The sequence below is a fragment of the Chrysemys picta genome, chromosome 9 (genome assembly GCF_011386835.1).
Source record: "Chrysemys picta bellii isolate R12L10 chromosome 9, ASM1138683v2, whole genome shotgun sequence".
In the NCBI taxonomy this organism is placed as follows: domain Eukaryota; kingdom Metazoa; phylum Chordata; order Testudines; family Emydidae; genus Chrysemys; species Chrysemys picta.
The window spans coordinates 4,404,600-4,431,867 of record NC_088799.1 but is presented as its reverse complement, the minus strand read 5'-3'; the positions used below and the strand labels follow the sequence as shown (position 1 = coordinate 4,431,867).

Sequence of the window (27,268 nt, the reverse complement as noted above, 5' to 3'; positions counted from 1 at the left end):
TCCTAGCTGCCATCTTGGAAATGGCTAAACCGTTGTGTCTGAAATTTTCAAAAAAAAATACAGCCTGGGGCAGACACCCAGCATGGAAACTTTCAGCCCCAAGGGTTACAGTTTGGCAAAGTTACGAGCAACTGAATATAGGTCTGATAATGGGAAGTGTTAGCCAACATTATAATAGGCGGTGCTACCAGCCCGGTCTACAATATGATACCCAGCAGTCACTGGGAGACGGATGAAGGATACTGCTTGGATTCAAGTTCCAGAGTAACATCGCTTGGCCTGAGATAAGCAGGCACAAGATGTTAAATCCTGAACGTTCACTGAGAAACCGTGTGCCAGGTAAATACTTGGTTTTCTGTATCTACCTCTGATGGGTTACTGATGTCTTTGGGGAAATATTCGATATATTGTATTGTAGACAGCCATCACTTCACTTTAGCAGTGAAACATGTCCTTGGGACGCTGTGGGAATGAATTGATCCTATAAACAGGATGTATTGGTGCGGGTGTCAGCAATCAGGTCTGTAAACTGATTTCTCTCAGCAGGTCTGGGGTGAGAATTGTATAAGCTCTTTAGCATGGTGCATGGATCACTTTGCCTCTAGGTGTTCCGGTGAAAGCCAAAGGAACTGAAGGGGTTTAGGTACCCAGCTCTCACTGAAATCTTTTGGGATTTGGGTTTTTAACATCTTTAGGGCTTCTTTGAAAATCCCAGCAGCCCGTGGTGGTGAGAAGAGCCATGTGGTCGTTACGTCAGTTGCACGTTGCTGAGCAAAACGAGAGGCAAGCTGTGACTGCAATGACCACTTGTTTTGTACGTGTCTTTACCGTTCATCTCCTCATCCTGCCTCACCTGTTTGTCAGTTTATCTGCCTTGTCGTAATCCTCAACTGTGAACAGCCTGGGGCAGGAACTGTCGTCATTTTACTTGTGCATACAGTACCAAACATTGCGAGAGCCCTGATCTCTGACTGGGGGCCTCTGGAAACCGCAGCAGTCTAAATAATCAGAATAATCCTGTAAGTGAGTTTCCCTCTATTATTGTAACAGCTGCACCTTAACTTGGATTATGAAGGTCCGGAGGTGAGCAGCAAAGCTGGTTAGGGGTCTGGGCGGTATTTACATATGATGAAAAATTTCAAGAAGTAGGGGAATGTTTCAGGCATATTAGAAACAACAATTAGTAGAAGAGAAAAAGTCCTTCAGAAGGTAGGGAAAATACCTTGAGTGCAACAGAACAAATGCAAAGCTCTTGGGGTGGAAGGCCCGTTCAGATGCGTTTCTCAGCACGAGAGAATCAGAAATGTTGCCCAAGCAGCGGATGATTTTCAGTCTATGGAAACGGGCATTTGCCTCTCCAGACCTCCCCTCTGCTCAAGGCTTTAGCAGAGTCTGTGTGTAGGGATGTCATCTTGTGAAGCATTTGTGTTCCTTAGCAGATTGCATGGCGTAAATCTGGTACGGTACTGTGTTGCATGGGAGAATGAGAGCTGTGAATCTGGGCGAGGGGAGGTACGCCAATGCAGCAGGAAGCCACTGGAGAAGTTTTTAGGGTTTGTTTCATAGATGCATAGAATTAAAGGCCATTAGGTCATCTAGTCTGACCTGTGTAACACCACGTGTCCTGGAGCATATTGGTTTGTAGGTCAGTCCTTGTGTAAAGCAAGTCCCCCACCACCCTCCCACTCACATGCATGTACTCTTTCGTTAGCCGTTTCTAACACTGCAGCCTCTTAGTTCTGTCTGATGATGTGTGGTAGATGGGCTGGGTTTGTACTGGCATATCGGTTAATCCATGATTTACAATGTTGTGAGTGAGAGAAGAGTCAGGAGCACAATATATTGTCTTTTGTGGTAATGCCCAGAGGCTAGTTAGGATCGGGCCGGTTGAATTGGGTGCTGTTAAAACACAGACCAAGACATGGTCCTTGCTCCAATCAATTCGTTCTAATCATACCGTAAACGCCTATGACTCATGGCGGGCACAATAGCAGGGCCTTCCTAAATGTCTCCACTAGTTGTGTGGTTGTTAAACAGTACTTGGACTGCCCGTACATACTTACACACAACGTTTCCTGGCATAAATCATCTGTTTGATCCAGCGCTATTGTGTTCTACGTAGATACCTGCCCAGTTCAGCTGCTCTGGCTATTTTACTTGAAGGTAAATTGCCATGAGGCAAGAAATATATATATTTTTTGTAGACTTCTGAGGATGTCTTGTCTTAGATCATTTGGTTTGTACCTGATTAAGTGTTGTTAAGTTCAGGGTTAAGTGAAAGCCATTTGGAATGCCTGAAGAGTCCTCCGAACAGAGAATGGAGTTTATACAGTGATGCCTGTGGGATAGGTGGAGGAGTAGATAGAAGTGGGGGATGAAATATGGGAAAGAAAAATATTAATCTGGCAATCCAGATAGACTTCTTAAGTTAGAAGATCTTCCCAAGGAAGGTGGTGAGAAGCTGCATTACTTGGGACATTTAAACTTAGACTGTACAAAGTACTGAGAAGTACATTGTAGGGGACCTGCCTTGGGTTGGTTGGGGGGAAGAAATGGACTTGAATTACCTTAGTTCTTTTACTTCATCTCCTATTTCTCTGTGGGAAAATTGAGGCATATAAGGAGGTGAAGTGATTTAAAGCAGGTCGGTGGGAGAACCCGGACTTCCTAAAACCCAATCTGCCATTCTCTCCACTGGACCATACTGCTTCTCTGTCTCTCTTGCTGGATTTTTAGTTCAAGGGATGAGGCTTGCTTTGTGTGCAAAGGAAGGCCGTTCATGAGAAATGAAGTTAACTTGGTGCAAAGACAGAGCTGTCCAAAAGCCATGCAAATATTCAACCAAGGACCTTCAGCTTGTCCCGTGTTAGCTCTAGCATCGGCCTCCTCTTTCCTGCTGGAATCCCAGTGGACAGAGCCCGGCTGGCAGTGCTGCCGTGGCAGGGTACCGTGAAGGAGAGAGTGAACAGTTGGAGAAAGGAGGATGCTTGCGACAAAGATAAACTTCACTGCTATGGCTAACATAAGCTAAAAGGTGTGTGAAAGTGGGGGCTGTATGACCTACTGTCTTAATCAATGCCAGCTGGCTTGCAAAATGCAGCGGTGGAGGCTACTGCCTCTGTAGATGGGGAGAGTAGCAAAGGAACTGTGGAGACAAACTTTACATGTGGGTTCAAATCCTGGTCCAGCATTCATAGCTACAAACAAGTGTGGTTTCTTCCTGCTAACGCTGGCCTTAGTGTTCGCATGGCTCTTTATGAATGCGAGCTAGGGTGACCAGATATCCCGATTTTATAGGGACAGTCCCGATTTTTGGGTCTTTTTCTTATATGGGATCCTATTACCCCCCACCCCCTGTCCTGATTTTTCACACTTGCTGTCTGGTCACCCTAATGCGAGCTAACTAATTCAAACAGATGCTTGGCAGTATCACAAACCCACCATGAAATTAAGGATAATTGCACTCTGGTAAAGAAGTGCCCAGGACTCAACTAACACCTGTGTGTATCGCACATTAGAGTTTTGGTGCGTTAGCACGGCTGCGCATGCAAAGTTTGCACGGTATCTGCCTGTGTGTTATATGGCTCTAAGCCAATGTGATTTGTCCCTTGTTATAATCTACACTACAGTCAAATGTTGGTTGCATTGAAATCAATGACATAACTCTCTTAAGCTGCGGTAGGACCAGCACACCTCCCCCTGCACATGTGGCCTTTGCACATTGCCTGGCCTTTCCAACCTCAGATATTTCCTCTTCCTTGTTGCTCATTTGTTGTAGGCTCATGTTAATGTTTAACCTGGAAAAAACAATGACAACGCTTAATGGCAAGGTACATAATGTTTGGGATGAATCAGGTTATACAGGCAAGTGTAGGTGAGAGACCAGCCATTCTGGAGTCTCAAGGCTACCTATAACATCAGGCTCCGTTCCAAGTAGTTTAGCCTTCCAAGGGTAAACAGATGCTCCACCAGGCAGTTTAACGTGTGTGTCCAGTTCCCAAGAAGCAACAGTGACTTGCTCCTGAGAAGAGCAGCAGTAATAACTTCCTATAGGTGAGGTGTTTTGAGATCTTAGCCATAAAGATCCCATAAAGATTCATAAGGGTAAGTGTTCACCTTATAGCTGCTTTGGCCAAAATTTGCCATTCCTCTCTAGGTGCTACCGTAATACACATTATGATGTGCAGCATACTGTCCTCCACCCTAAATGTGGTGGCATTTTTTTCAGCGGTATTGTAGGTATAAAGATTTCAATGTGTCTTGAGATCTTTGAGATGAAAATTCCTATATATATATATATATAGAGAGAGAGAGAGAGAGATTAAAAAATACTACCATTTGATAGAAAACTTGTGGCTGAAGAGTTCCAGTTACCCCAGGACTCCACATATCTCTCTTTCCAATCCTGCTTTGAGTTAACAAACGCAACAACAAAAAAGGAAACAAACATGAATTAAGTTAGTTCTTGGGGTGGGTGGTTTTTTTGTTTCATCTTCATAAAAAAACTATGGGAAACCAAATGGCAAAGTAACAGCATCAAAATATGCAGCAGACACGGGTGTTTGAAGCTGGTTTTACTTTTGTTTCTGTATTTATAGGACACTCGGGGTCGACATGGTCTCTTATGGGCTACTATAGCATGACAGAGGGCTTGATTTCTGATCTCACGCCTGTTGGCCCAAGTCCTTGCCCTCTGGGGTAGACAGTCTAAGGTTAGAGACAGAGCTGGTTGAAAAAGGGAAAACATTTTCCCAGAAGATCTTGCTAACTTTTTCCTCCGTTTTCCTGAAAAATTTAGGGAAAAAAATCAAATAACTTTTAGACAGAAATCGTAACCAAAGCATACCACCACCAGGATGGGGAAGGTCTACGTGTTCACACCACCACTGCCTCCTACCCCTGCGCTATTCCTCTTAAAATCATAGAATCATAGGACTGGAAGGGACCTTGAGAGGTCATCTAGTGCAGTCCCCTGCACTCATGGCAGGACTAAGTATTATCTAGACCATCTCTGACAGGTGTTTGTCCAACCTGCTCTTAAAAATCTCCAATAATGGAGATTCCACAACCTCCCTGGGCAATTTATTCCAGTGCTTAACCACCCTGACAGTTAGGAAGTTTTTCCTAATGTCCAACCTAACCCGCCCTTGCTGCAATTTAAGCCCATTGCTCTTGGTAAACTTCAGCCACCCACAGCGGGAGAAAGGAATCTAGATGGTTCACTATGGAGATTTGATGCCACCAAAGACATCCTGCGTAGGATAACTGTAGAAGCTGCTGTTGTACCTAGAGCTGTTTCTTTAAGACTTTGAAGGACCATCCGGCTGCTTTAGTCAATCAGTTTATTTCTCAAATGGAGCAGAGGTGCTTACCTGTCTCTGCTAGCCTGGGTTGTTTACTCAGTCTTTATTGCCGTCCTGTTGCTTAGAGAGAGTTATAATTATAACTCTGCTGAGTAGAGGGGGTGTTGGAAGTAGGCTGGGTCTGGATTTCTAAAACATCAAGGACTTTGCTAGGTCTTTACTTAGATCCATATCAGTTTCGATTCAATATGAATCATCCAAAAGGATCCCAGTGTGCTTTCCTGACGCATCCATTCAATTAGGTTGCAAGCTCTTAGTGGCAGAAATCTTGTCTGTTTTATCTCCATAAAGCACCTGGCACACCTTTGGAGCTCGATAGATAAGTCTTGCAGCACCCTTCTGCGGTAGCTGGTGGTATCCCTATTTTACAGCTGGATGAACTGAGCACAAAAAGATTAAGTGACTTGTCCAGGGTTGTACAGTGGGTCAGTTGCAGGATCAGGAATAGAGCCCAGGAGTCCTACCTTCCTGGGTTCAAGTCTGGTCTGATTTGGGCTGGGTTAAAACAGGAACGAGTTAGTGACCCCAGTGTAACAGCACATTTTCAATGGAAAGTCAAATAGCCAGCCATTCTGAAGGTTGAGAGAGGTCTGACTATCTTATGGTGCTTCTATAGCCCCCGCTCCCATTGAGTTTGAGAGGCTGATGGTCTTTAATTTATTTATCCCCACCACACCTGTGGGACATAGGGTAGAGCTGTTCCTTCTCATGTTGTACGGTCAGGGGGAAGTTAAGGAACAGAGGCAGAGAGAAACTGTGATTTGGCCAAGGTTGCACAAGAAGTCTGGCGGAGCTGAGAACTGATCCCAGGTCTCGCAAGTCCCAGCCTGGCATGCTACTATGGTGTAATTTCTCCACGTGTGCACAGCGTGTGCATCTTATTCACCATGTGCTTTCTGTTGCCGTCTGCCTCCGCTGCTTTTAATCTGCACTCGTTTAATTTGACCGAGAAGCTTGCATTAGAAGCCATTCATTTCCCTGGCAACTGTGCTTGATGATCAGAAGCTATTCTTAGCGTGAAGGACAGGTACAGATTTGTTTGCCTTGGCTGCAGAAACACAACCTCTAGTAGGTCCTTGATAATAAGAAGTAAATGTTAACTTGCTTTACCCGCTAATTACAGGACAAAAGCATAGGTGGCCTTGCCCAAAATAATGATCCTCTTGAGTGAATGAAAGAAAATGGCACTAGCTACCAATCAATTTCCAAACTCCTACATTTCTACCTCTGCAGTTTTCCTTTGACTCCTGCTTGGTGGCCGTGCTAATTCATGTTAAAAGTTGCATCTGAGAAATTGGCGCATTTCCAGTTGTATGTGAAGTGCTAGGAGGGTGCTTGTCCCCATGGTGGTTGTGGTTTTTGAGATTAGCACAAATAGCCCTCGCTAATAGTACTAGTTGAAAATTTCCCATCAAAGTTTTTCAGTGGAAAATGGCTATTTTTTGACAAAACAAACACTTTTGCAAAAAAAAAAGTCCAGCTTCATTGAAAATTTTATGAACGGACAAGATTTTTGGCCACAATCTAAAAATTTCAACAAAAGTGTGTGTGTGTGGGGGAATTGTCAATATTTTTAGTCAATAAAAAAATATTATTTCCAAACTACCTTTACTCTCTAATTAATGATGAAATTTGAATACAGCAGCTGAGATTCCGAGGGTTTGGTTTCTGTCAGCAGTTGGTTTCAGGTATGTATTAGCCTTGATTCACATACCCAGTGTCTTCATTCCCCACTCTCTGTTTGCCTGCAGTTGTAATGTGCCCATCACAGTGGTACCTGCGTGCCGCTGGACAGCTGAATAGGTGAACTTGCTTTTATGTGCCTAAAGCTTTGGGTAACAGTGTTTTTATTGTACACTGAGATTTTTGTTTCTATCGACTCAAAATCAAAGAGCCTGGAGTGGATTTTGAACCAAAAGCTCCTTATCCTATCCCTGATCCCCTAAGTCATCCAGTCTCCTAACAGGATGGTTTTATCAAATATCAGAGCTTTGTCTGACTTGAAAGCTTTAGAAAACTAAAGAGGCACAGGCAAATTTCCAGGAGGGCTCTCCTCTGAAATGCAGACATTGATTGCCTTGTAGAGTTTGAGCAGGTCATGCTTGTTTGCTGTTCCTTGATGACAAGTCTTTTGACCTTTGTAAAGCATAAATACTGATAAGTGCCAGGTAATAGGATAGTGTGTGTGCGTGCAGGGGTGGAGGTATGGGGAAGGGCTGTATGGGGAGGGATAGCTCAGTGGTTTGAGCATTGGCCTGTTAAACCCAGGGTTGTGAGTTCAGTCCTTGAGGGGGCCATTTAGGGATCTAGGATAAAAATCTGTGTGAGGATTGGTCCTGCTTTGAGCAGGGGGGGTTGGACTAGATTACCTCCTGAGGTCCCTTCCAACCCTAATATTCTATTCTATTAGACGTTGGTGCTGTGGTCAATGTGTAGGTGTGTTACATTTACATGACTGATATGCAGTCTTGCCAGCTGTTCCCCACAGTTCCCCACAGACCCTCCTGCTCTCAGTCTAAGAGACAACTGTGATATCTCATAGGCCTAAGGAACAGCCCTGTGTTTCTCGAAAGCTTGTCTCTGGTAGAAGTTGGTCCAATACAAGATGGTCTCTCACTCACCTTGTCTCTCTAATATCTCAAACGTTACTACGTGTCCACTCTTGACCAATGCTGACTTGTTAATGGCAACCCGGGTCTTAGCTGTCTCTGGGATTTTCTAGTGCAAGTACCTGGTCTGTGTCCTTTGGACTTTGCTCTATATGATGCTGTCACAGACTCACAGATCGTGCCCACTCTTGGCTCCGTGCAGTCCGGGTGGGGTGCCCCTTTCAGTGTGACAGCCCTTCTTGGGGGTCCACTCTCTCTCGGGGTCAGGCCCCTCCACCTCCTGGAACCGCACCTCTCTGAGCCTTAGCACGTCTGTCTCTGCCGTGGGCCCCCTCAGGGAGTCCACTCGCTCTGGACCCCCGGGGCCTCCACTCCCAGAGGGGATGATGCCCCCTGTTCTCTAGACTCTCAGCCAGTGTAAAACAGGAGGGTTTATAGAGAGTTGAACACAGCACAGGAAACTCTCAGGGCCTCAGGCCTGGCCTCCCTCAGCCCAGCACATCCCAGTCTCTCTGCATCCAGGTGGGCTCTGCCTGCTCCCCCTCTCCAGCCCAGAGTCCCCCTGCTTCCCATCTGGGCATCTGAGCTCCCAGGCCCCGCCTCTGTCCATTGTCTTCTCTCCAGGTAAACAGGGTTGTAACCCGGGGCCTCCTCTCCTCGCTTCTGTCCTCTGGCTGGAACCGGCTGGTTTGGTCACTGTGTCCTTTCTCTGCAGCCCATTGTCCTCCCACTGGCCAGAACCGGCTGCGTCTCCTCAGCTGGGCCTCCGGGTCGGGGTCTCAGGTCACCGATCGCTGGGGTCTCCATCCTCCAGGCCATTGGCTGGGGTCCCAAGTTCCCTCTCCGGTCCTCTGTAACAACAAACTCCCTCTCCCCTCACCTCGTTAAACCAGTAACATCCAGGGAAACTGAGTCCCACCCCCTCCGCATGCAAACCATTGAAACCCCACCGAAAACAAACAAGAAAATCCCCCACTCCGTCACAGATGCCCTCTAGAGTGAAATTCACGAAGTGCGTTGCCAAACCACTCATGGTAAAATGAAGCGTTTCTCTTCCTCCCCAGTTTCTACTGATCGCCTTTCTTTCCTTTCCTTTCTTCTCTGTGTTCTATGTTCCCTTCTCCTATCCTTCCCCCTTCTGTCCGCTGTCCTGGACTCCACCTCTGCACTCAGCCACCACCCCAGACGCCATTTTTTGCATGTCTGTTTTGGAGTGGCATTTGATCTCACTTACAGGCATGTTGCATGCTAGGCCTGACAGGCTGGGGAGTCAGCATTCTAGGTGGAGCATACCAAATGGTGGGTTATTGGGAGATCTCCCTCTCCCAAATTTTCTGCAGTTCCCTACTCCAAAAATAAAATCCGGTTTTACAAAGTGGCTTCTCTAGTGCTGGTGGCTAAATTCCAGTTGGCACGTGCAATATGCTAGAGTAGGAGTAGGTGAGGATAGCTGTTAGTGAAGTGTTACGTGTATGTGACACGTGCTGGAATCTGGAAACTGAGATGCAAGAGTGATTAAGAGACCTGCCTCCCAGTGAAAGTTTTGGTTCCCTTGGCATGGAATAGAAGTGAGTGACCCTTACGTATCAAGCCAACACGGGGTATTCACTATTCCATAGCTGAGCGCTTGGGCGCAGGAGAGTTGAATGATTCAGTGTGGCAATCAGTTGGAAGAACATGACGTGTTAGTGGCCAAGAAAACCCTCACAACTGAAAAATGATCGAATATGTTAGTGAAAACCAAGGACTGAGAGCTACCTGTGCTTCTCTTGGTTGTTTGCAATGGGCTACAATTTGTTTTTGTTTACGTGTAATGGTGTTTACAGTATGGAAGAGGTTAGACGGCAAAACTGCTATCTCAACACTGGCAGAACCAGTCTGGATGGCCAAATACCGTCGTGACTCTCATATTAGTGCTTTGTGGGGTGAATCCCCATCGTTGTGAAAGCTTGCAAGTGTCCCTTTGATGCTTTCAGGAGTTGAGCGTGACGTGTAAATTCAAGTTCCCTTTGTATCTACAGTCTAGGAATCATAGTCCACAGGTCAGTACAAAGATATCTATGGAATTGGACTCCATTGAATATAGTCAGTCCTCTGACTGGTTGAATTTCATATTGAAACTCTTCTGCGGACAGTGGTCAGTGGAGGATAGGGGATATACAGCGACACTGCAGTGACAGGACCTATAGATCGGCACAGTTGGAAATGGGATCCACTCTTTTGCAGGTCACCCCAGCGTAGAGGTCTGGGGAAGAGTCAACAGCAGGTAATACAAGGGGACAGGAGATGCCCCGAACACTTCAAAATAGATTAAACCAGAGCTGGGTAGGGTGACCAGATGTCCCGATTTTATAGGGACAGTCCCGATTTTTGGGTCTTTTTCTTATATAGGCTCCTATTACCCCCCACCCCGCGTCCCGATTTTTCACACTTGCTGTCTGGTCACCCTAGAGCTGGGTCTCTAAGACTGTTGAACAGAGGTCATGGACTCTGCACTGGGCGCCTGAGATGTTCAAAGAACCTCTGTGCCTGTGATAAAACCCAAATTAGAAACTGAGGCAGCAAGGCTTGTGCACCCTTATGGAGGAGACTTGTGGCAGGTCTACATCATTCATGTTGGAATGAGAGGAGTTAAATCACTGGATACTTCTCATCAACTCTCTGAGCAGGATTCAAAAGGGAGGTGCAGAGAGACCCTTCCACTGCTAGTGTTACTTTAGGAAGCCAAGCGAACAAAATGGTCATGATCCAGAGGGTGGTCTGTAGTGCACCGTTGGAGCTGTGCGAATAGTAAGTAATACAAATGCAGTGCAAACCCATCATATGGGCTGGATAGAATGCAGTTGTCCAGACCAAGGCAAAACCAGCTCACAGACAGAGGGGCTGAGTTTTTAGCAGGAGAGGAGAAAATAATAATTGTAATAATAGTTTCTTCCTACTGCGATGAAAGACGCGACGTGATAAACTCCAGACAATTAGGCTCCTTTGGTAGATAATGTGTGGCGCTCCCATTAAGGTCGGCAGGGCTAATTGGCTTGCACAAAACATGCCCAGAAGTATGCATTCCGAATCTTCGCTCATCCCTTAGTGAAAACCCCACCCCGAACCAGCTGTGAAGACTGGAGCACCAGGCGTCTCTGTGTGGCTTAGGCAATGCTGCATAGCTGACGCATGAAGAGGAGGGTTGTTTTTCTGCTCCCCTCAGACCTGTCACCTCCAGGAGAAGTCATTTACTGACACTTAAGGGAAAGCAATGTGTCATCTGGGAGGTGTCCCTTTACCACTTTGCTGATGGAGGCAGGCTGCCAGGTGACAGTTGCACTGGGCAATGGCCCATTCACAACAAAAGCGCTGAGGTAGAGGGTTAGGAACGTGATCTCTTTCCGTTCTTGCTGCTGCTGTTACATAAGCGCGGGGTTCTCCATTGCTAGGGCCATTTTGATCTGCAGGGGTGATCGCAGTGACCTGGGCCTTTTGTTTTATTTCAGCAGTAGGTGTCAGACTGCGAGGAAGAGGGAACGCGACCACCTTGGAATGTCCACGGCAGATTGGTGTCGAGATGCATTAGAGAGGAGTGTACAGGGCTGTGCTGGGTTACTGCTCAACTTGTGCTCTTCCCTGATGGAGGCAGCTGGTTTCAGCTTCCTTTGTGATCCTAAGCTGATGACTGTCCTGTGGACATTTTTATGCGCACACGTTTCCCTCCATGGGGGCAAAGGCTGAGTCAAGCCCCATGCGCTGTCCCTCCTGCTAAACCCAAATTATACCCTTTAATGCAATCCCCCGCCATTCCCAACATGACAGATGGCACTGTTAGAGACTTCAGAAGGAAGGCTGCATTCTTAGACACGGAGCCGGCTTCAGAGCCCACTCAGGTCGATGGGAGTTCTTCCATCGACTCCCATAGGCTTTGAATCAGGCCTTAGGTCTTTTGTCCCTTTTGCTCTGTTCCAGGTATGAGCCAAGCATCAGATCTGCAGTGGAGACACGGCGCAGGGGTGTTTCACGTTACAGGCTAGAGGGCTTTGTCCCTTCCAACTTGCCTCCCTGGAGCTACCTACATGTCGGGTTCTCGCTAGGCTCCAGGGCACACGGAGTTCAAACGCAACCTCCTCCTTCAGCCCAACGTGGAAAGCCTCTCTGGAAAACAAAATCTGCCCCAGTTCTATGTCTGTGCTGGCTCGGTGTAACCCTTACTTTGCTCGCTTGCATTGTGAAGCATCCAAGGAGAGACCTCTGGACTCTGTGCTAGTCTCACAGGCCTGAGACTGTGGCTGAACGAATGGAGTTCCTGGGTGGGTTAGTGGAGATCGGGACAGGTGGCAATCCATTGATTATGGTGCTAGCTGACTGTGCTTTTAAAAAAAAAAAAAAAAATCAGCCTGGTTGGAGAATCCGTCTCCGCCTCCTGCTCTTGGGGCTTTTGGAGAGGAGTGTTGGATGATAAAGCAAAGCAACTAAGATCATGAACATTTATTGTAGGTGTTGGGGCTTGATGATGACCTCATTTTAAGCCTCTTGCTCTATCTAAGTCTGAAACTATGACAATTTAGCATTAAAATGTAAAAATGAAAGAGAATAGCTAATGTTCACTCATCCCAGGGCACTGTGCTATTACTCAGGGGTGGAGGGAAACAGACATTTCTAAACCAGATGTAGAGATTTACTGGTACTACTGAGTGCCTTTTCATAGAATTGGAAGGGACCTCAGGAGGTCATCTAGTCCACCCCCTTCCTCAAAGCAGGACCAATCCCCAACTATTTTTTTTGCCCCAGAGCCCTAAATGGCCTCCTCAAGGATTGAACTCACAACCCTGGGTTTAGCAGGCTATCCCTCCCCCCTTTTGATTATACTCCTTTTTAGATAATGGACGATAATGCCTTTAAAAATACGTAACCTCACAAAAGGTTGGTGATGTTGGGAATCAAAGTCGATTGTGAGATCTGGTGACCCATCAGAGTGAGCCGGTGAAATGAAAATTGCTTTAATGAAAGTGCATGAATGAACAAGATTGTCCAGTAGGTTAGGTCCAAAGTGAGAATTTTGCTTTAATAAAAATCTCATATAAAAGCCCTCCAAATTATTTGTTTTATAGCAGTAAGTTCTTAAGGGCTGTCTTGTGCTTATTGCTGTACACAAATGTGGAAAGCGGCAATCTCTGTTCTGAAGGGCTTAAAATACATACAAATGAAGAAACATTTATTTTTTTTCTAACACAAACCCCACTGCTCCAAATTATATTCACTTGTATTCTAGTAGGTCTTAGTAACCCTGTTGTACGAGGTGCTATACAAACAAACACCCTGCCCTAAGAGATTACAATCTAAATAGGATCTGGCTAAATAAGACACTGGGATGGGAGTCAGGAGATCTGTTCCTGGTTCTGCCACTGACCTGCTCCATGATTTTGGGCAAGTCACTTCCCCGCTTTGTGCCTCAGTTTCCCCGTCCTCCCTTGGTCTGGGTTGTCTGTTTAAATTACACCTCTACCCCGATATAACGCGACCCGATATAACACGAATTCGAATATAATGCGGTAAAGCAGTGCTCCGGGGGGCGGGGCTGCGCACTCCAGCGGATCAAAGCAAGTTCGATATAACACGGTTTCACCTATAACGCGGTAAGATTTTTTGGCTCCTGAGGACAGCGTTATATCGGGGTAGAGGTGTATACGTTTTTGGGACGGGCACTGTCTCTTGCTATATGTCTGTAGACTGCCTGGCACAATGATGCCCCAATCTACCCTATTAACGATAGTCTGTGCAAGCCTTTTTTGGTTTTGGATTGTAAAATATTCCCCTTTGAAACCTTGACCCTGCAACCGGTTGCTTTGTGGGAGCAGAGAGGAGTCCTAGGGGAAAGGCAAGTGAAACTGACCGGTGTCGTTCACAGTGTCTAGCCTAAGTGAAATTCAGACAGTAAATGGTGAAAAGTCAATTCAGCGGTTTTGAAAATAATCTTCTTTCAGTAATCTGGGTGTTTATTAGCCACATGGGGATGGGGAGATGGTTAAAAAAAAAATACAGGGCCTGATTTTGCTGTCAGTTGCGCACAGATGTAAATCCTGCGTGACTCTTGTTGGCAACCGTAGGTCAGTGCAGAATCAGGCCCATGATTTTTAGTCTGTCAAGGTTCATGATGACTGATCCCTCTTTCCTTCCTCACTGCTCCCCTCTGGTGGCTTCCTTCGAACCTCCGGCTCACTCGTTTGTTCATCAGGAGCCTTTCCATGATGCACTTCGGTTTCCCTTGCTCCTCAGCCTCCCCTCCTGCCTTTCTCCTCCTTTCCTCACCAGCCTCCAGAAGCGGCGGTGTGTACGTTTTAAATAACGCCATCTGCAACGGGGCCTGCGTCATACTGGGGCCCCACGAGCTGGCAGCTCACGACAGCAGCCCTGTGCTTTGAGGAGCGGTCTGCAGAACCCCAGCCCCCCACTCTCTCTGCAGAACTGCAGGGAGGGAGAACTTGCGGCCCTTCTTCCTTGCGGGGACAGAAGGGTGGAGCTGGAGAAAGGAGCCACTCATGGCACGAATGTTTTCCCTCGCGTGGCCCCTTCCCGTTGGGTGTCTGGCTCGCTAGGGCATCCTAGTGCTTGTCCAGTGCAGCCCGAGCCCGTCTGTTCTGCACTGCTCTGAAGGAATGCCCTGCGCAATCAAGCTATAAGGTCCCTTTTTGGAGGGGACAATTTTATGACCATTGGGAGTAAACCTGAAGCTTTAGTGTAAAGGCGAAGTTAAAATTTGGTAATTTGGTTCTGCAGCCAGGTTTGCTGGCTCAGGACGGCAGGCAAGGATGGAGGTGAGGTCATGGTTTACATAGGAAAGCTCTCCTGCCCTGATGTATGCAAAGTCCTGTGGGTGAGATGCTCCTCTTACTGGAGCTAAATTTACCCATCAGAGCTGATGCAGCTGGCCCATACTGCCTCTGACATCATCCTTCCTTTCACAGGATGTCCTGAGAGCACAGTGGTGGTGAGTCCCAGCATGTCTGACATGGACACTCCGGTTGTGGTTGATTTAAAAGCCATCGTTATCAGAACAGCTCGGTGCTGGGCAGGATAGATTAGGAGAGCGTGCACTTGATCATGGGTGGAAATCCAGAGCTACCTCCTCCACTGCCGTAAATTGGCATTGACTTCAATGGAACGGTGCTGATTTGCACCAGTGGAGTGTCTGGCCTCCTGGTTTTCTGCAGCAACCCCCCCTCCGAGAAGGCAGCAAGTGAGTGGTAACTGTCACTCTTTGACTCGATTCACTCCCCAACAAGGGTTGGCTGTTGGCAGAAGAAAATCATCATCCAAAAAAAACCCCAATAAAAACCCCACTTCCAGGTTATATTTTTTGCATGATCCTTTTTTATTGAATTCTTTTTAGAAAAATTATTATTGTCAATGTGTATAAAATAATAGAACCTAATAAACACAGAAACCAAATAAAACTTAATAAGGACCCAGTCCTGCAAACAGTTACTTGGTGAGTAACTGAGTGGCCCTGTTCACATGAACACATGAAGTTACCCAAATGTGTAATTGTTGGCAAGACTGGGCCCTCATACCTGATAGGCCTAATCATAATGCTCTGAAATATCAAACCGACCTGCTTGCTATAGGCTCCGCAATCAATGTTCTGGCACCAAAAGGTAAGCGGCCTGGTTTTTCGGCAGTGCTGAATATCCTGGAATCTCATTCAAGTCCATCACTTCAAAAGTTTTTTTTCTCTTACTTAATTGGCCTCTGAGTTGGTAAGACGACTCCCACCTGTTCATGTTCTCTGTATGTGTATATATAGATCTCCTCACTATATGTTCCATTCTATGCATCCGAATAAGTGGGCTGTAGCCCATGAAAGCTTATGCGCTAATAAATTTGTTAGTCTCTAAGGTGCCACAAGTACTCCTGTTCTTTTTGCGGATACAGACTAACACGGCTGCTATTCTGAAACCCGTCATTCAAGTCCATGGAAGCTAAAGAAACATAGCAGTTCTGAAAATTAGGCCATTTATATTTAGGAACCTAATCTTGAAGATTTTGGCAATGAATCCCAAGCACTGGACACCACGTGGGTTAAAGTGTAAGATTGTATCGTCCTAAATCCTCCAGATTTTTAAAGCGTTTTTTCATTCCAAACAAAAAAGTCAGATTGAGGTGGATTGAAGTCTAGGGACAAAGGGAGGGGAATTAATTCCCCCCCCCTCCTCTCTAGGCACCTGTCAATCATACACCAACAGACCCTTGTTAATTCACACTGATAACTAACTCGTTGAGAGCTTGTCTACACATCATTTTAACTGTATCGGTGTAGCTAAAGGCGGTACAGTCCCTCTAGCGCAGACGTGGTTACAGCAGTACCGCTATTCTTTACCGGAAGGGGAGTAACCTACATTGGTATAAGGCATCTTCATACCAGTGTAACTGTGTCTACATCAGGACTTTTACTGGCATCACTATTTCAGTTTAAAAAAATAAATCACACCCCCTAACCAAAATAGTGACCCCAGTAAGGCTTTCAACTGTAGACCAGGCCTTAGAATGGATAAATGTTGTGAATTAGCAGAAGAGTGAATGAGATTATTTTTTTTAAAAGGCTGCTACATCATAAAATAGTTTTGACAATTGCCACTTTAATGGCTGAGATTTCGTGATGGTGGGTGCCTCCATTTTTGAGTGTCCAACACACGAGACAAAGGGGTTTTATTTTCAGAAAATCTGGAGCACCAGCCATCAGGTTTGTTATGTTGGGCACCCAAAAAAAAAAAAGGAAGATGGGCTGTGGCAAACAACACCCCAGACAAGAGGTCTGAGGCCAGGAGACTGTCCTGTGGCACAAACCCAGAATGAATGAATAAACAGCCGACTCCCAGTTGACTAAACACGTGGGACCCAGCGGCAGACTAGTGTCTGTACGCAGTGGTAACATTTAAAAAACCTTTTAGTTAAATCTCCTGCACGCAAAGTCTGATGGGAACGGTTTTAAAACCAGGTCTGGTCACAGGAGCATTGTCTACGGCTGGGCTCCCGCTGGCATTAATGCTGGCTCAGCTAAACCAATATTAGAACGAGTGGGGAATGTTCTGTAGATTTCCCCGTTGCAGATAAGATCTCAGGGCATCTTGCCAGGAGCCGATGGGCAGCACCTAAATTGAGTATAACTCTACATCAGTTTTACATGAAATGTAAACACACACAACCCTAATATTTGCTTGTACTTGTCTCCTCTTTGATGGATGGAGAGAATTTGCCCGTTGGCTGAGTTCATCCGCAACAACAGTCTGCAATTTTTCATCTTGGTCTATACCGTGCAATAAGTTGAAGAGGCCAGTAATGGGCTGCATTTTAGGCTAGTGTAGTCTGTCTGTGGCTTGGCCCTGCCTGTTTTAAGTTATAGGTCTGGGGACGCCTGCAGTAAGCAGTAGGAAGGCTGATAACTCTGATGTCTCTTGTTCCTGACCATGAGTCAGATCCTGAGATGCATCAGTGCTGGGCTGAGTCACAGGGAGAGCATACTAGCTTTGATCTTGAAAGGTGCTGAGTGCTTGGACCCAGTGCAGCAAAGCACAAAGAACCGTAGAAATGTAGGGCTGGAAGGGACCTTGATAGGTCATCTAATCCAGTCCCCTGTCTTGAGGCAGGACCAAGTATTGTCTAGATCTAGACCATCCCTGGCAGGTGTTCGTCTAACGTGCTCTTAAAAATCTCATAGGATGGCGTTCCGCAACCTCCCTGGGTAATTTGTTCCAGGGCTTAACCACCCTGACAGTTAGGAAGTTTTGCCTAATGTCCAACCTAAATCTACCTTGCTGCAATTTAAGCCCATTGCTTCTTGTCCTGTCCTCTGTGGTTAAGGAGAACAATTTATCACCCTCCTCTTTGTAACAGCCTTTTATGTACTTGAAGCCTGTTATCATGCCCCCCCTCAGTCTTCTCTTCTCCAGACTAAACAAACCCATTTTTTTTCAATCTCACCTCATAGGTCATGTTTTCTAGACCTTTCCTCATTTTCGTGGCTCTCCTCATGACTTTCTCCAGTTTGTCCACATCATTCCTGGAGCGTGGTGCCCAGAATTGGACACAGCAGTCCTGCTGAGGCCTCATCAGTGTGTCTAGCTTTAAGCACGTGAATAGTCCCATTGACTTCAGTGGTACCACTCACGGTGCTTAAAGTTGAGCACATGCCTAAGTGCTCTGGGTGGATCAGGGAAGAGTGCTCAGTCCATTGCAGGACTGCGTCCAATGCACATTAACGACTTTTCCACACTAGGGGGTCTGCTCCTATTGAAACCAGTGGCAAAATACACCCCTTGATGTCAGCATTGTAGCATCAGGCTATCGGTGCAGAAACAAACTACTCTTAACAAGTATCAGGGGGTAGCCGTGTTAGTCTGAATCTGTAAAAAGCAACAGAGGGTCCTGTGGCACCTTTGAGACTAACAGAAGTACTGGGAGCATAAGCTTTCGTGGGTAAGAACCTCACTTCTTCAGATGCAAGTAATGGAAATCTCCAGAGGCAGGTATATATCAGTGTGGAGGTAACGAGGTTAGTTCAATCAGGGAGGGTGAGGTGCTCTGCTAGCAGTTGAGGTGTGAACACCAAGGGAGTTCTACTACTCTACTAGAAGGGCAGCAACGGAGTTCTAGTACTCTACTACACCAAGGGAGTTCTACTACTCTACTAGAAGGGCAGCAAAGTGAAATGTACTCCCTTGGTGTTCACACCTCAACTGCTAGCAGAGCACCTCACCCTCCCTGATTGAACTAACCTCGTTATCTCCACACTGATATATACCTGCCTCTGGAGATTTCCATTACTTGCATCTGAAGAAGTGAGGTTCTTACCCACGAAAGCTTATGCTCCCAGTACTTCTGTTAGTCTCAAAGGTGCCACAGGACCCTCTGTTGCTTTTTACTCTTAACAAGGATAGTTTGCAAATGGGAGGGGAAGGAAATTATCCTCCCTTTGGAATCTGTACCCTTGACAGTCCTGCTGTGGAAGCAATGGAAGAGGTGTCCTGTTTGTGGGAAAACGAGGTGCCTTCCTCTTGCATTACTGCAAACGGTCTAGCTGTAACCACTGGGGTTTTACTACTTGTGATAGAAAAAGGTTTCCTTGTACGTAGCACAGGTGAGAGAATTGCAAGCCTCAGCTGAGTGGGTTCTAGCATCACAGCCACAAATGGAAACTATGCAGCCTGAGGAACGCTAGTGGTGTGTCTCAGCGTACCACACGCCAACACATCGGTCATGGGGGTTGGCCACACTTGGAGTGGTAAAGCCAAGATTAGAAAAAGGACTCCTGACTCCCAGTGCCCTGCTCTGACTGCTAAAGAACAACTCCGCTTACATTTGATGCAAGGGTGAAACTGACACCATCATGAGTTTTCAGGGCTTCTACTAGAAGGGCAGCAAAGTGAAATGTACAGGAATTGAGTCAGGTTCACTTTGGAGCTGCAGACCCGTAGCAAGAGGACCCGGGATGTGGATCCAGCCGAGGAGGAAAGGGAAAGGCTGATAAAAGCTTCTCCGCTGGTGTCCTTACTTTACTCCTGTGGATGATCAACCGTATTGGTCCCCAAAGTGCACTAAAAGTATTTCCGTGTGTGTCTTACTCTGACCGTGGAAACTGTTGGGGTTGAGGATCACATCCGGCCCCCTAAATGGATAAGGTGGAGTTTAACAGCAACAGAGCAGCCCAGATACGCTTGCCAGCTGATCATATTCACCCCTCCCCCCCCCAACATCATTTTTGTCTCCTTTTCCTCCCCCTCTTCTCAGAAGTTAGCATGCTTTGTTAGCATGGTGCCTCGAAAGTCTGCTTCACTCACTGTCCTGGCTGGCACTAGCTGTAATCCCGTTCAGGACGTACAGACGGTGGAATCCACATACTAAACCTCCATCTGATTTTGCAGTACAAGGGAAATGTGCGAAACATCCCAGAAGTAGTGTGGTTTAAACTGCAAGCTTTGGAAAATAATTGTAGAGAGGCCTGTTCATCACGGGGATTAATTGTCTCTCTTTCCAGGGCTGGGAAAGAAATCCAGAGTTGTGACTCAGGAAGAGACTTCGGAAGGAAGAAACCCTGAATATCTTTAAAGTGCCTTTCTGCAGTCATCCAGGAGTGTTCAGCGCCAGAACTGGTACGTAGACCTATTTCTTGTGCAACCCGGGCAATTCGGTGCTGGTTTCTCCCCAGGACTTCCAACTCTAGACCCTCGTTTGTGATTTTTCATAAGGAATCAGTCACTTAATGGAGAGAGGAGGCTCATTGAAGTTTTGAGACACAGGCACTAACTTTTTGCAGTGCTGAATGCCCTGGCACTCGGTGCTTTCTGTGGTGGGGGAGCAGGTGCTCAGAACCTCTGAAAAGTTATTCATGTTCAGAACCCTGGGCTGAGTAGAATTTTAGAGCTTCTATTGTGCTCGCTGAAGTGGGTGTGCTGAGGGCTGATACCAGATGTGTCCATGATATATGTGTGTGTGTGTGTGTGTGTGTGTGTGTGGTGTATATGTAAATACAGAAAATGTAGCAGTGTGGATATAGATGAAACATGTATGTGCAGTACACAGTGATGCGTGTGATATATAAAGTTTATCATGCGTGCGCACATATGCATCATATATCATCTGTGTTTGCGTGTGTGTAAAGTATTTGTATGCGTGCACACATGTGCTCTCTGAATATGGAGCCATTTCAGAGCTACGATGCAGCCTCCTAGGGAAATGCTTCTGGCCAAGATGATCAAAGCCAGCTCCTGCTTTTCTGTGACTTCTGTCTGTATTAATTCTTTGTGACCCAGTATTTGCCTTTGACTGCAAATGGGAGCAGTTGCACACCTTTGCGTTAGCACATTTGACAGCGCATAGTTTCAGTCCGCAAATCTGACAGCTGCTTTTGAAATGCACTAGATCCTCGCTTTCTGCATGAGGGCCTGGTGTTCGCCCTGCATCTCCCCGTGACACTGCTGAAGCCCCCAGTGGTGTGCGGGTGTTGCCGCTGGTGCGCTGTGTCTGTGGAGACGGTTATGAATCAAATGTACTGAGGGATGCTGGTTACGTAATGTCATTTAGGTGAAATTGGTCATGGCCTGACCCAGTGACTTACTGTTAGTGATCTGTACTGCCGTGCAGGGGGCTGGGGGTGGATTTTTTTTCTTTTCAGTCCCCGGGCTTTTGCTTCCCAGGCCAGCACAGACTGGGCATGTGCAGGGAAGGAGCAGTTTGCGTTGTACATCAGTGATCTCTGTCTGGTCAGAATTTCTCCCCGGTGTGCTTAGATGCCTTGCAGTCTTCCTTGAAGACAGAAGAGCTGTCAGGCTAAATAGGCAACGTAGTAACGCAAAGAGTCAGGTAAAATTGGAGCAAGGAAAATAGGGGGAGATCCTCAGAGCTGCCCAGGAAAGTGTGGATGGTGAATAGGCCCTGGGGGCATTTTGGTGTCTAATATGCTCATGTCATAAAAGGACGATGCACTTATCTGCATGTAATGCGATGCTTTGCAAGCGCTCTCAAGGCGCCATACTGGTTGTTTATGTGGTTCACTCTTTCAGGGGAGATGAGCACTTTATTCCAATCGAATTGGCATCGTTTAATCTTGCCTGCCACCCCGGATCATTAACTTGACCAGGATGGGTTCGGTCCCCGGCTCTCAGCCCGTTTTTCTCTTGATACATTATCTCTGGTTGAGAGTCCAGCCCTTCTCTGTAAGGTCACGGACCCATTGATCCCATGCTGCGGGCCAAGTGGCTGTAAATCATGTCCTGCCAGCCCCTGTGTAAATCAGACGGGCGCGTTAACAGCCCGCGTGCCTCCGGGATTCCTTGCCTTAGCCCCCCACTCACTGCAGCCTGCGTTCCTCTCATGGTTGGTAGGGCAGGTGGGTGATTTCTCTCTCAAGCTGATATTTCTCCTCTCGGCAGACGCAGGCAGAGTGATGGCACGTGGTGCTCGTTAAATGTTGCCGGCTCTTTTCCTGGGGACCTCAGCCTATTTGTGCTCTGAGTCCTGATCCACAGAGGATCCTGTGACAGCTTTTCTAACACCCTCCTCGCTGCTCTCCGTGCTTGGCGCTCCGAGGCTTCTGCTGCCCATTTCGTGTGCTTCCTGGTGTCTTGCTCTGCATTCCTTGGGCAGGCGGTTTTACAAAATCTATCCAGGCACTGATGTGGTCTTCATCACCACCAGGGCAGAGAGCCTGCTCCCCCTGATACCAGGGGGTGAGCCCTTGAATCGGATGGTATAGACTACCACATACGGCACTGGTGCATTAGGAAGGCGCCTGGCTCCCATGTCAAAGACAAGTGCAGCTGGCACCTCTGAGTGTCGTCATTGGGTTTTAAAAAAGTAATTCAACAGCCACCTCCCAGGAAAGACCTAAACCAGCAACCTGTCCCATCTTCCATCTGATAACAAAGTGCTGTCGTGCATTCCGTTCACTGCCCTTTGAATTAGTGGTTGCTCATGTTAAGTCTCCTTACATTTAAAGAGGGGTGTGTGTTTGTGTGCATCTCTGTTTTGTGTGTGCATTCTGCCTCGTCAAGCTTTTTGTGCAGTGGGAATGGCATTAAGTTATATTTGATTCTCTTACTAACAGGGAAGAGAACTCTGGTTTCTCCAGAGCAAAGGAGCTCATGTTCTCCATCTCCCATGACATCAGAACTATCATAACCTTGATCCCTGGAGGCCTTGGTGCCCTTCACTGCCTATCTTAGGTATTTATTTGGCCCCCATCACTGCAGTATCTTAGCAGTTCAGATGTATATCCTCACGACACCCTGTGTGATAGGACATTGCTATTATCTCCATTGTACAGATGGGGAACTGAGACACAGAGAGGCTAAGTGACTTGCCCAAGACCATACCGAAAATCTGTGGTAGAGCAAGGAATTGAACCTGGGGTTCTCAGGTCCCCGTCTAGCTCTGTTAACCACTGGACCCTCCTTCCACTCTGTCTTGGCCCCTGGATCCCTTAATGCCCCTCCAGAACCCTTGGTGATGTTTTGGTTAAAACCAAATGCTGTATTAAAAAATATCACTTTTTAAAGTTGATTGGCCGTACATGGGCAAACCCAGCGTTGGAGTTCAGTGCCTAGAAATCTGACAGCATCTTGTTTAAAAAAACAAAACAAAAAAACCCGATGGTAACATCAGCTCTACAGCCCGTTCCTGTTGGAAATGGTCTGAACTGCACATTCCTCAAATTCTGTATGTTCAGTCAAGCTGCTGACTGCAGCCGTGAGCTCGGGGTGGGAGGTTCTCTCTCTCCCCAGACAGAAGGGTTATAGACGTTTTCAGTCTGGGTTTCCCCCTTGGGCCCAGGTGTGGGGATCCGCTTCCCTCTCAGCCATGGAGCAGCTGCACCCGAAGGGAGATTCGTGCTGGTGGGCCCGCAGCATTCATACCCACCGGCCTCTTACGCTGTCGGAGCGGTTCTGCCAGGGATGGACAGCTTTAAAATCCAGCCAGGCTCCGTAGGATTGCCGCACGGAGGCCACGTGGGACGAGCACTGCACCAGCCCAAGTCCCCGTTGGCCTAGCCGTGCTCCCTCTTGTTGGCTGATCCAGACAGCTCTAACCCTCCCTCCGCCATCCCTCGTAGTGCATTGGCACTATACACCCCGCTACATGGGATTCCCGCAGCTTCGGTTCCATTGGCAGAGCCTGCTGAGAGGGGATATCCGACCTCTGTGTTTTTTTTTCAAATGTAATAAAACCTAGGTCACGTTTCCCCTGGAGACACCTCGGGGAACCGCCACGGGTCTGAGATCCAAAACAAATGCTTTGGCCTGAGATGTGTGCGTCTGGGAATGCTCCCCTGAGGGTTTGCTATGCCGGGGAGTGGAGATATACCTATCTCATAGAGCTGGAAGGGACCTTGAAAGGTCATCAAGTCCAGTCCCCCGCCTTCACTAGCAGGACCAGTTTTTTTTTGCCTCAGATCCCTAAATGGCCCACTTCAAGGATTGAACTCACAACCCTGGGTTTAGCAGGCCAATGCTCAAACCACTGAGCTATCCCATGCTCTCTCTTCTGCTGGCACCGCCCATGGTTTGGATCATGCTCATCTCTTCCCTGGTGAGCTTTTCGGCTGTGCCCTGCTCTGCCTGCTGCTAAGGACCTGCCTGTGTGTTGATGTCTTGGCACGGAGGCCGAATCTACCCAGTCCCCTCTAAGTGACGTTGGGTTTTTTTAAACCTACAAAAGATCTGCTTTGGCCTCCTGCAAATTGTGGGAACTTGACCCCAAGCTCCCACAATTCCCCAAGAGGAGTGTTGATATCCCACAGTACCCTGCAGTGAAGTCCCACAAGGCACTGCAGCCATCGGTGATGTAGGGGACGCTGGGCTGCCTACCCACGGTGTGGTGCATCTTTTGCTGATACAGTCTCTTCCAGGGAGGAGGCGTGGCACCAGCAAAGGCCGATAATGTTCGTAGCAATATGCCAGCGAAAATGCTGCTGACCTGTCCCTCGTCGATTGGTCGCTTTCTCCCCAGTACACCGTTGCAAAGGGAATTAAATCCACTCAGCATGTTGCACTTCGAGCCGGGAGCTTCCCAAGTGCAGACCCAAGAACTGCAATGCTAGTGGGGCATGCAGCGTGGTGTGCATTCCGTGGAGTTAATAATTCACACACCACGCAGAATTCTGTCTCAAGATGGGCAAGTCGTCCAAGTGGCAAAGCTAGGGAGAGAAGGGTGATTTTTTTGACATCCTTTGGAGTCTTGATCTCCATATTTGGAAATGTTTACCCATCGCACTGGTCTATTGGAAGGGGAGGGGAGGTGACTCAGGGTTTGGTGGAAGCAGGGTTTGAATTCCTGGAGTAAGGTTTTTTTTAACTCTCTTTTCCCCTTGTTTTGGAAGCCAGTTGTCGTCCGTTTTCAGCTCTCTTGCTCCTGGATCGCGTTCCTAATGCCATCCGCGTTAGGGGGGAGCATCTGAACGCCAGTAAGTACGTGGTTATTGCAGAAGCAAGGGACTTGGGTTTTTGTTTAGTCAGATGGGTTGGTTGGGGGAGGAGGTGAAGCGTGTTATGTCCTGTAACCTGGTCTGTTGAGCAGGAGTCAGAGAGAAAGAGACCTCCAGCATCAATGAGCATTACCTAGTGGATCCATCTCAAAATCAACCCCCAGGCTCTGTCATTATTTGAGGGCCTAATGTTTGGATGTAGATGAAAAGATCCTTTAAACAGGCTCCACCTCAGTCCCTTGGTTCTGCAGGTTGATGCAGCAGGACAGTAGAGAACTGTAGAGTGAAAGACGTATACGCCTAGAGTAGCATTCAGCAGGTAAAACACAGCTTATGTGCAATTTCGGTCTCATAAGCAACTGCGGGTATTAATGGGGCTATCTAACCTGCAGGTATATTTGCTGTGAAAGTTAATATTCAACTACATTTATTGTGCAGCAGGAAGAAGTTTAAGTGTTTTAACGGGCTGAGGTTTTTTTCCTCCCAAGTTTTTAGTGTATAGCTTTTTATGTTTTCCTCTTTAGTGTGAGTATATAATCTGTCCGATATTACAGCTGTCTGATTTTCCCCCAGCCCTCCCTTTCCTGAAAGGAAGCTACAGTTCATCCAGAAAGTCCGCGCTAAAAAGACCTGGAGCATTTTGTTCCCTGTTTTATTTGTGGCCTCTAAAGCCATGCCCAGGAGTTTGGAATTTGTCCCTCTATTCTTATTGCCTTTTGGATTCATTAGTCTGCAGCATGTGCAGTGTGATTTCTTTCTGCCCAGAGACGAGGGGGAGAGCTTTCAACGTTGATTCTGAATGGGTTGAACGCCAGTGAGTCCTGCGCTTCTGATGGAGAGAAGTGTCCTAAATCTTTGAGTTTGGGAGGGGCATGAATGGGGAGGGGTTTAAATCACTGGTTGTGATCACGGATATCTATATCTTTTGTCCAGCTAGTAAATTGATAGACGGATTGAGTCTGTTTTCATCATACTTTCCCCATTTTAAAGTGTAGAGCTAGAATGAAGGTTTTTAAAAAAATTATCCTTTTTTTTTTTAATTCAGGGAAGATTTGCATTGGTGCTAACTCAGCTGGACAACTGACGTGATCATCCTTGGCATCAAATGGGCATCTACTTTAGTTTGTGTCGAGAGTAGGGTATGACTCAAAGGGTGGTCAGCCCCTGAATGATCAGGGTAAAGAGGCCAAAGGACTTGCTGGGCACAATCTTGCAGACACTGACTGTGTTTGGAGTTGGCAAATCTCAGTTGCGTTTAAACCTTTGTTGATTTTCAATGTATCATTGATATCACTGCAGCTCGTAAAGGCCGTAACTGAAATGGATGCCCCCTTGTGCTGTGCACTATACCCGTGGCTTTCAACCCGCGGTCTGCGGACCCTGGGAGTCCGCAGACTGTCTAAGATTTCCAAAGGGGTCCGCACCTCCATTTGAATTGTTGTAGGGGTCCACAAATGAAAAAAGGTTGAAACCCACTGCACTATAGCAATATAGTAAGAGCGAGTTATAGTCCCAAAGACTGTATAGCTTCTGAATCCCAGTCCAATACCTTAACCAAAAGACCATCCTTCCTTCTCTGTATGTGTTTATATAAACCTGCTTTCCACCAGTGCGACTGAATGCTTTCAATGTCATTGGTGTGCTGTGCTTTGTGTGTTTCACTCCTGAGCCTTGTAGGTTTCTGCAAAGTATGATGTCATTTCACTGCCAAACACGTCTGTCATTCAGTCATTCTTCTGGGTGGAAGAGGAGAGATCCCTCCAGCCAAGCGCGCATGGGCCTGCATCACTCCTCAGGAAAGCCAAGCTCACGTCCCCACTTTGGGTCGCACTTGGAAATCTGTTGTGACCCCATGCAAGAGTGGGCCCAAAATTCTCCAACCAGTGTTCTCCAACCAGTGGATGCTGAGGCTGGGGCTTTGGGGGCGGGGGGGGGGAATCAGATTTGTGCCAGGGCAAGAATGGTGACACATTGTTCATCTGATTCTCCCCTGCCCCCCTCACTGCTTGTCGGAAGAGAAAATGAGCAAGGCAGTGAGGCCTCGCTAGGCTATTGGATTAGACCTGGGCCCCAAGGCAATACCAGAGAGAGAGGAAAAAGGCATTTCATCAGGAGAGCCAAGTTGTTAGGTTCTTTTGCCAGCTGTATGAGCACAAAGATGGTGTGACGTTTTTATACGCTGCTCCATCTCGCGGTGGATGACTTGCTGCATCTCAATGCCATGAGGGCGCACGCTGGGCGGGCATGAGGGTTAACTGGTCCATGGAGGCTGATCGCCCCTCTCACTTCGCAGTTGACCTTTTTCCATGTCTGGGCTCAGACCTGTTGAGCAAGGC

General features: G+C 47.2%; 1 protein-coding gene across 11 annotated transcripts in view; it reads left to right on the top strand.

The window, feature by feature from the left end:
* The window catches only part of LPP (LIM domain containing preferred translocation partner in lipoma), a 438,751-nt gene that overhangs the window by 12,609 nt on the left and 398,874 nt on the right, over positions 1 to 27,268 (top strand). For 7 of the 11 annotated variants that reach the window (XM_065557534.1, XM_065557541.1, XM_065557545.1 and 4 more), the window contains exon 2: positions 19,989 to 20,103. The gene's annotated coding sequence lies outside the window, so the exon portion shown is untranslated. Of the gene's footprint in view, positions 1 to 19,988; positions 20,104 to 24,616; positions 24,659 to 24,724; positions 24,912 to 27,268 lie in introns of those variants that run through there. The other 4 variants (XM_065557537.1, XM_065557539.1, XM_065557547.1 and 1 more) reach the window with 4 other exon arrangements.